Here is a 9,847-nt window from a genome sequence, read left to right on the forward strand (position 1 = left end):
TTTAGGTTGGTTCCAGGTCTTGGCTATTGTGAATTGTGCTGCAATAAACATTAGGGTGCAGACCGCTTTTTTGTTTATCAATTTAAACTCCTTTGGGTAAATTCCAAGGAGTGGGATGGCTGGGTCGAACGGTAGGGTTATATTCAGGTTTCTGAGGAATCTCCAGACTGATTTCCATAGTGGCTTGACCAGTTTGCATTCCCACCAACAGTGGGTTAGTGTCCCTTTTTCCCCACATCCTCGCCAGCATCTGTTGTTGGTAGATTTCTGTATGTGAGCCATTCTAACCGGGGTGAGGTGAAACCTCATTGTGCTTTTGATTTGCATTTCCCTGATTGCTAGTGACCTTGAACATTTTTTCATGTGCCTGTTGGCCATTTGGATTTCCTCTTTTGAAAAATGTCTATTGAAGTCCTTGGCCCATCTCTTAAGTGGGTTGTTGGTTTTGTTTTTGTGGAGTTTCTTGATCTCTTTGTAGATTCTGGTTATTAACCCTTTATCTGTGGCATAGTTTGCAAATATTTTTTCCCATTCTGTCGGTTGTCTCTTCACTCTCCTGACTGTTTCTTTTGCAGTACAGAAACTTCTCAATTTGATGCAATCCCAATAGTTGATTTTGGCTTTGACTGTCTGTGCCTCCCGGGTCTTTTCCAGAAACTCTTTGCCTGTGCCAATATCTTGAAGGGTTTCTCCAAAGTTCTCTAGTAACTTGATGGTGTCAGGTCGTAGATTTAGGTCTTTAATCCATGTTGAGTGGATTTTTGTGTAAGGTGTAAGGTAGGGGTCTTGCTTCATGCTTCTGCACATGGAAATCCAGTTTTCCCAGCACCATTTATTGAATAGACTGTCCTTGCTCCAGGAATTAGTTTTAGATCCTTGATCAAATATAAGTTGGCTGTAGATGTTTGGATTGATTTCTGGTGTTTCAATTCTGTTCCATTGGTCTATCCATCTGTTTCTGTACCAGTACCATGCTGTTTTGATTACAACTGCCCTGTAGTATGTCCTGAAGTCTGGTATTGTGATGCCTCCGGCTTTGTTTTTGTTGTACAAGATTGCTTTAGCTATTCGAGGTCTCTTGTGCCTCCATATGAATTTCAGCATCATTTTTTCTAGATCTGCGAAGAATGTCTTTGGTATCTTGATTGGGATTGCATTGAATCTATAAATTGCTTTTGGGAGAATGGACATTTTGATGATGTTGATTCTTCCAATCCATGAGCATGGAAGATTTTTCCATTTTTTGGTATCCTCTTCTATTTCTTTCTTTAAGGTTTTGTAATTTTCATCGTAGAGATCTTTAACGTCCTTGGTTAAGTTTATTCCAAGGTATTTGATTGTTTTTGTAGCTATTGTGAATGGGATTGATCTTAGCAGTTCTTTCTCAGTCATGGCATTGCTTGTGTATACAAAGGCTGTTGATTTTTGTGCATTGATTTTATATCCTGCCACTTTGCCAAACTCCTCCATGAGTTCCAATAGTCTCTTAGTAGAGTTCTTTGGATCCTCTAAGTACAGAATCATATCGTCTGCAAAGAGGGATAGTTTGACTTCTTCCTTCTTGATTTGTATTCCTTTGATTTCTTTTTCTTGTCTGATGGCTCTGGCTAAAACTTCCAGAACTATGTTAAATAGCAGTGGTGAGAGTGGGCATCCCTGCCTGGTGCCAGATTTCAGTGGAAATGCTTCCAACTTTTCCCCATTCAATAGGATGCTGGCTGTGGGTTTTTTATAAATTGCTTTGATTATATTGAGGAATGTTCCTTCTATACCCAATTTGCTTAGAGTTTTCATCATGAAAGGGTGTTGAATTTTATCAAATGCTTTCTCTGCATCAATTGAGATAATCATATGGTTTTTCTTCTGCAGTCTGTTAATGTGGTGAATCACATTGATTGATTTGCGAATGTTGAACCATCCCTGCATACCAGGGATGAATCCCACTTGGTCTGGGTGGATGATTTTCCTGATGTGTTGTTGTATTCTATTGGCCAGAATTTTATTGAGGATTTTTGCGTCTATGTTCATCAGGGATATTGGTCTGTAATTTTCTTTCAGTGCTGCATCTTTCTCTGGCTTAGGGATTAAGGTGATGCTGGCTTCATAGAAAGAATTTGGGAGGATTCCCTCTTTTTCGATTGTTCTGAATAGTTTGAGAAGAAATGGGATTAGTTCTTCTTTAAATGTCTGGTAGAATTCAGCAGTGAATCCATCTGGTCCTGGGCTTTTCTTTGTTGGGAGGGCCTTTATTACTGTTTCAATTTCTGTTTCAGTTATGGGTCTATTTAGGTTTTCGATGTCTTCATGGTTCAATTTTGGTAGATTGCATGTGTCCAGGAATCTATCCATTTCTGATAGGTTTTCCTGTTTGCTGGCATACAGGTCCTTGTAGTAATTTCTGATGATTCTTTTTATTTCTGTGGTGTCTGTTGTTACGTTTCCTTTTTCATCTCTGATTTTATTGATTTGGGTCTTTTCTCTTCTTTTTTTAGTTAGTTGGGCCAATGGGGTGTCAATTTTGTTTATTTTTTCAAAAAACCAGCTTCTCGCTTGGCTGATTTTTTGTAATGTTTTTTTGGATTCAATCCTGTTAATTTCTTCTCTGGTTTTAATTATTTCTCTTCTCCTACTAGATTTGGGTTTGGTTTGCTGCAGTTTTTCTAGGTCCTTGAGGTGCGCTGAAAGCTCATTTATTTGGTACCTTTCCAATTTCTTGGTATAGGCACCTATTGCTATAAATTTGCCTCTCAATACTGCTTTTGCTGTATCCCATAAGTTTTGATATGTTGTGTTGTTGTCTTCATTTACTTCCAGAAAGTTTTTGATTTCTCTTTTGATTTCTTGAACGACCCAGTGTTCATTCAGGAGCATGTTGTTCAGTCTCCATGTGTTTGCATACTTTCTGGGGTTTCCTGAGTTGCTAATTTCCAGCTTCATCCCGCTGTGGTCTGAGAAGCTGCATGAAATGATTCTAATTCTTTTAAATTTGCTGAGACTTGCTTTATGGCCTAGTATGTGATCAATTCTAGAGAAGGTTCCATGCGCTGCTGAGAAGAATGTGAAGTCTGTAGATGTAGGGTTGAAAGTTCTGTAGATATCTGTTAGATCCATTTGGGCAATAGTGTCAATTAAATCTGCTGTTTCCTTGTTGATCTTCTGTCCGGATGATCTGTCTATTTCTGAGAGTGGAGTATTGAAGTCCCCCAGTACTATTGTATTGGAATCTAAATCTCCCTTTAAGTCCCTTAGCATATCTTTTAAATAGACCAGTGCCCTGTAATTAGGTGCATATACATTTATAATAGTTACATCTTCCTGTTGAATTGAACCCTTAATCATTATATAGTGTCCCTCTTTGTCTCTCTTAACAGTTTTTGTATTAAAGTTTATTTTGTCTGATATTAATATGGCTACAGCTGCTTTTTTTTGGTTTCTGTTGGCATGGAATATCTTTTTCCAACCTTTCACTTTCAGTTTGCATGCCTCTTTGTTAGAGAGATGTGTTTCTTGTAGGCAACAAATAGTTGGGTTGTGTTCTGTGAGCCAGTTAGCCAAACGGTGTCTTTTAACTGAAGAATTCAGACCATTAATGTTCAATGTGACTATTGATACGTAGTGACTTTGCCCTGCCATTTTCCGGAAATATTTTCTAGTATATGCTTTGAGCTTCCCATGCTCTTTTACTGGTAGGTGTTCTTCCTTTCCCTTCTTTCATATTGATGGCTGTGTTTCTGTGTTTCTGAGTGTAGCACATCTTTAAGTATCTTTTGCAGGGCTGGACGAGTGGCCACAAAGTCTTTCAATTTCTGTTTGTTGTGAAAGGTCTTTATTTCACCTTCATTCACAAATGAGAGCTTGGCAGGATATAATATTCTGGGCTGGCAATTTTTCTCTCTTAGCACCTGTGCTATGTCTCGCCATTCCCTCCTAGCTTGTAGGGTTTCTGATGAGAAGTCAGCTGTGAGTCTGATTGGAGATCCTCTGAGAGTAATCTGACGTTTCTCTCTTGCACATTTTAGGATCTTTTCTTTATGTTTCACTGTGGTAAGTTTAATTACCACGTGTCGTGGTGAGGATCTCTTTTGGTCATGTTTATTGGGGGTTCTATGAGCTTCCTGTACTAGGATATCTCTGTCCTTCTCCAAACCTGGAAAGTTCTCTGCTAGTATCTCACTAAAAAGGCCTTCCAATCCTTTCTCTCTCTCCATGCCTTCAGGAACTCCTAGAACTCGAATGTTGGTTTTTTTAATAGTATCCTGTAGATTCCCAACAATATTCTTTAGGTTTCTAATTTCCTCTTCTTTTCTTTGGTTTGACTGTATGTTTTCCTGTGCTCTATCTTCTAAGTCCGATATTCTCTCTTCTGCTTCACCCATTCTGTTTTTAAGGCTTTCTAATGTGTTTGTCATTTGATCTATTGAGCTCTTCATTTCATTTTGATTTCTCTTGACTATTACACTTTCCTTTTCTACTAGTTTCTGAGTTTCATTTTGACTCTTCCTTAAAATTTCGTTTTCACGAGAGAGATTTTCAATCTTGTCCATTAAGGATTTCTGTAGTTCAAGGATTTGCTTTTGAAAACTTCTAAATGTTCTTATCATAAATTTTTTGAAATCCGTATCTTGCATTTCTTCTATCTCATCATCTTCATACTCTTGGCTTGGGGTGTTTTGCTTATTTGGAGGCATCATAGTGTCATCGTTGATCTTGCTCCCTCTATTTCTGTGTTTGTTACTCGGCATAGTTAATTCTTCCTGCGTCACTGTGCGTTTTTTTTTTTTTTATACTGTGTCCGTGTTAAGTGGACTGCCTGCTGTTGGAGGAGCCTTGGAGGCTTGAGATGGGTGCGGCCTGAGAGCTCTGCCTGGTTCTTCCTGGTTAAGGGTGTGCAAAGGTGACACCCTCAGGTTATGCGTGGTAAATCTCTCTCTTTTTATTTATTTATTTATTTTATTTATTCAGGGGGTAAGTAACACCGCAGGGCATGGCTGTGCAGAATTGATGGTACTTAGCTTCCAGTCTTTGGCTCCTCTGGACTCCCACTGGGTTGCCTAGGCTACTGAATTGTAGTGACTCAGTTCCTTAGCTCTCCCCATTGATATGTAAATCCAGAGAGGAGGCCTTCTCTTTGTCTCTTCAAGCCTTGCAGCCTTGTAACCTTTGCAAGGTTAGGGGGAAGAGAAACCCCCGAAGCTTTTTTTTCCTTCTTTCCGGTAGTGAGTTTGCTGCACTTTCCGGCCCCCCTCTAGATTCTGACCCCCGTTTCCCCACCAATGTCTCGGGTTATTGAGCTCACCTCCCCTTCCAGCGCCGATGTGTGGACTCGGAGCCCTGAGCGTCCCAAGTCTCCCCGCTGTTATCTGTGTGGCGTGCACTCCCCTTGGAGCACTGGCGTGCTGACCCTGGGGCTTTTGCGGCTTGGTCCCGGTCCCGCGACTTGGCTTCCGCGCGGTGGGCGACCTTGTTCTCCCAGTAGGTCCTCCGATTCACGATTCCCGTGCAATTTTTTCCTGGTTCTTTTTTTCTGCGGCTACCGTAACTCCCCTTTTATTAAAATAAATTTTCCCGGACTATCGGTGCGCGCCCTCACTATTCCGCCATCTTGGCTCTCATACAATTTTCTTAATATTTGCTAGTGTTCTAATTGGAATAACATTAAATCTATAAATTAATCTGGGATTAATTGATTTTTTCATTTGATTTCTCATTTATGGAAATTGTATGAGGCTCTATTTCTATTTTCACCTCCAGACCCATTTTATACCTTCTTCATTTTACTGTGTACCTCGGAAAATAATTATATTTAGGAAAGAGAGGGAGGGAAGGAGCGAGGAAAGAGAGAGAGAGAAAGAGGGAGAGAGAATTCCATCTACCAGCTCACTCCTCTCCAAATGCCTGCGATGACTTGGGCTGGGCCAGACCATATCCAAGATACAAATAAGGAACTCAAAACAGGATGTAGATGATGGGGACTCATGTACCAGAGCCATTATCTACTGCTTCCTGAGGTCCTGGTACCAGAAACAGAACACTGGTTGGCCAAATGTTCACCCCTGGAAGCCACTTTTTATGAACACATTCACATATTCCTTTGCCTTGTGGTTTCCAATTGAGTGTAGCCAACATGCAACAATGACAAGACACCAGAGGGGTTTGAAGAAGTGATATTCACGCCCTGGATTTCTGGATAGCATTTCTCATCATTGGCTACATCTCTGCTCTTTCCATGTTTCATACATTATTTCTTTCATATTTTCCTTCAGGCCTAGAATATTTAACAGCTTCTTGTTGTTGCTAGCTCCAGAATCTTCATGATTCCTTATACTTGTATCTCTGTCTCTTTTTATTAGTCCTTACATTAAACTTTTTTTCAATTTCCCAAGAGGGTTCTGCTTGTGTCTTTTGAAAACCCTGATGGCAGTATATTTCTTTATTCTCATTTTCTTCCAGTGTAATAACATCTCTTAGTATTATATTTCATTTTCATCATAGAGCTTTTCTGTTCACCTATTTCTAAATATTCTATATCTATGTTACTGTTAATTAACAGGAATTCTTAGTCCATGTATCTGCTTCTTAGGTCCATTTTCACAGTCTGTTGGTGTTTCCTAGGGATTGTCAGTGCCTGACCTACAGGGGGATATTGCTCTTGAGCTTGGAGGAAGAAGTGAAGGCATAGGTGTGTGGGAATAGTGCACCGTGTAAGTAGGTTTGTACTAGTTTGGGTTAGTATACTGCGTTCCCCAGGGTATTCGAATCCAGACTGCATTCTCAGCATCTCTGAATCTGACCATTGCATTTGTTTAATGTTCTCTGAAGAATTTTCTTAAACAAACTTCTGAACTGTTCTATATCATAGAGGTCAAGGTCTTCACCTGGTCCTTTACTAATCTGATAAACACCTCAGATTTTCTGGTGTTGAAGAACTTGAGTACAAATGATGTCTAAAAGGGCCACATGGCTGAGACCAGCACACTTCTCACACAGAAGAACCACACTTGGAGCAAAAGATTCCTTTCTCTGCTGGAAGTTTAACACTTGCAGTTGATTTTCAGACAAAAAATTCCAGGGTTTTAGGACTGTCATCATTTCAGACATGGAAATTTTCAAGATGGTCTTCCTAATAAACTCAGGAATTGTTTCATCCATCCCTGTGGCGTGGCCCTCTCATCTCCAGCCGTCTCACCGCACTGTGGCTGTTCCCACCAGAGGTTCCTTCAAAGCCTCCTTGCTGTTGTTTATGATTGTCCTTGTCCAGAAAACCAGTTCCAACTGCTGAAATAGAAAAGATCCTGAGAGTTCAGTGCTTTAACAAAGGTTTATTTGTCACTCAAGGACAATCCAATGCCATCTTCCATCAGACCACACTGTAGCTACACAATATGATTCCTCAAAAGTCATCTGGCAAGGAAGAGAATGCTGGAGAACCCAATGCTTAGATAATTTTAATGGCTGAATTTGGAAAGAGTTTTTATCACTTGTTAATCCATTAACCCAAATTAGGCATTTGGAGAACGGAAAGCATAGAGAAACACATGGAACATTTGCAGTCTCTGCTATGGAAACCCTCTAATCCTGGTTTCATAAAAATGTAATAACAATAGGTTCTGGGGCCAGCGTCATGGTGCAGTAGGTTAATCCTCCGCCCACAGTGCCTGGATCCCATATGGGCGCCGGTTCTAGTCCCCACTGCCCCTCTTCCAATCCAGCTCTCTGCTATGGTCTGAGAAAGCAGTAGAGGATGGCTTGAGGCCCCGCACCCACACAGGAGACTGGGAAGAAGCACCTGGCTCCTGACTTTGGGTTGGTGCAGCTCCAGCCATTGTGGCCATCTGAGGAGTGTACCAGTGGAAGGAAGACTTTTCTCTGTCTCTCTCTCTTACTTTCTGTAACTCTACCTTTCAAATAAATAATTAAAATCTTTTTAGAAAAACCAATAGGTTTTAAAGTTTTGTCAAGAGCCCTTGGGGTAATTGTTGTTTTGATAGTGTACTTTTATTAAATTACTTAAGTTCACAACTCCTCGATTGTGTTACTGTAGACAAATTATTAAAACACTCTGTGCCTCTATTCATTCATTGAAAATGCTAATATCACTAGCATTTGGGCTTTTTTGAATTTTAAATGAGTTAATAATACAAATGAAGTGTTTATACTAGAGTCCAGTATATATTAGGAATTTATTTTTCAGATAATGATGACTAACACTTAACAAACTTTAAGCTTTAACAGTTCTCTGGGGGTCTATTTCCTTTGACCTAGTAATGACTTCAGAGAAAATAATGCTTGAATTTCACTACTCTCCATATGTTTATAATATTATTATCACTTTAGAATGTTGCTGGGAAAATTTATTCCTTAATAGAAATATATCTGACTTGCTCGTGGATACAGAATTATTTTGAGCTTGTTTTGTGGATACAGAATTATTTTTGAATCTGATTCAAATTTTCATCTTTCTCTACCCCAGTCTTCCTTTTACTCCATCTACCACTCTGAGTATATTCCTATAGGGATATACTTTCCCAAGGATTTAAGTACATCCACAGAACCAGACATTAACATTTAGCCTAATGTGTCAACTCCTAAGTGCTATTATGTACTCCACTAAGAGTTTGGGGAGGAGTTCAGTTGTTTTGTATTAGATAGTGTCTTTCCCAACCTAATAGAGGAAAAGAAGCCTTATAATATTTAGCATTATTAAGGAAGATTTATTAAGCCACTTTTCCAGAAATATCTGGAACCAACAGAAAACTATCCAGATTCCATGCGATTTTGTTAGAACTCAGCTGAGAACAGGGGAAATAGGAACGGGGAGGCTGATATTGCTCCATGATGAATGATCATTGCACAATGATTTACTCTCTCTACCACTACAGAACTATATAATTGTAACAGAATCAATACTATGAATATGCTTGGAAATTGAGATAATATCTGTGGGACTCTTTGATTGGATGGGAAGATTTCACTCTTCTGGCTTGTCTCAGAATGAGGTAACTTCACTTTCAGAGTTGGTGAATCTTGTCCTGAGATACAGAAATTATAGAGGTGACTCTTACCAGAAGACGCACAATTCCTCATGGATGCTGAAAGCAACCACTCTTATCACCCAAGTGGGGTTTTGGAAAATTAATGGGCAGAATTCAATGCTTACTGGGGTGGGAGTTTACATGGCAACTGAATATTGAGAGAATGGTCTCTCAACAAGCGTCAGCAACCTGTAGGTCATCCAGTGTATTACAATTAGTTCTCAAAGTGCATACTTAGAAGCCATTATCTCACTTTATTTAATCCATCATAAATTATCTTGTAGCATACAGTATACCTTTTATTGATAAGAACTCATGTTTCTATTTGTAGTAATGGGTGTTGTCTATTTGCTATTTCTTTGAACTCCATAGAAACCTTAATTTCACTGAATATATTATTCCGTATTATTATTATGGCTCTTTCATTTACTCACCATATGTCTTCAGACAAATCTGAGATCCTGTCATTTAATCTGAAATCTGGGACTTATTAATGATATGACTCATTTGGTGGACACTGTGAGAGTTAAATGCTTAATGGAACTAAAGCTTTAGTATCTTTCTTAACATATGGCAAAATCCCAAAAATGGCAACTCAATTTATTTATCAATGTCCACTCTGGATCACAATCTTTCCAGATTGAATAAACCTCAATATTATTGTATAATAAAGCACCTATTTAGCTTCTTGGCCCTGTAAGTTCTTCTGCAAAGTAGTTTGAGCTCTGAAATATCATCTTTTACAGCAGATGCTAAATAAACTTGAATAAACATCAAGGACCTGACCAATAGTATTGAGGGATAGAGTTTTTGTG

At 39.2% G+C, this 9,847-nt stretch overlaps 1 pseudogene; it reads right to left on the minus strand.

Moving 5' to 3' along the window:
• Positions 1 to 6,556: 6,556 nt before the first annotated feature.
• Positions 6,557 to 7,149, minus strand: LOC100352222 (centromere protein N pseudogene; annotated as a pseudogene).
• Between the last annotated feature and the right edge of the window lie 2,698 nt (positions 7,150 to 9,847).

Source organism: Oryctolagus cuniculus, chromosome 18 (assembly GCF_964237555.1).
Source record: "Oryctolagus cuniculus chromosome 18, mOryCun1.1, whole genome shotgun sequence".
NCBI lineage: Eukaryota > Metazoa > Chordata > Mammalia > Lagomorpha > Leporidae > Oryctolagus > Oryctolagus cuniculus.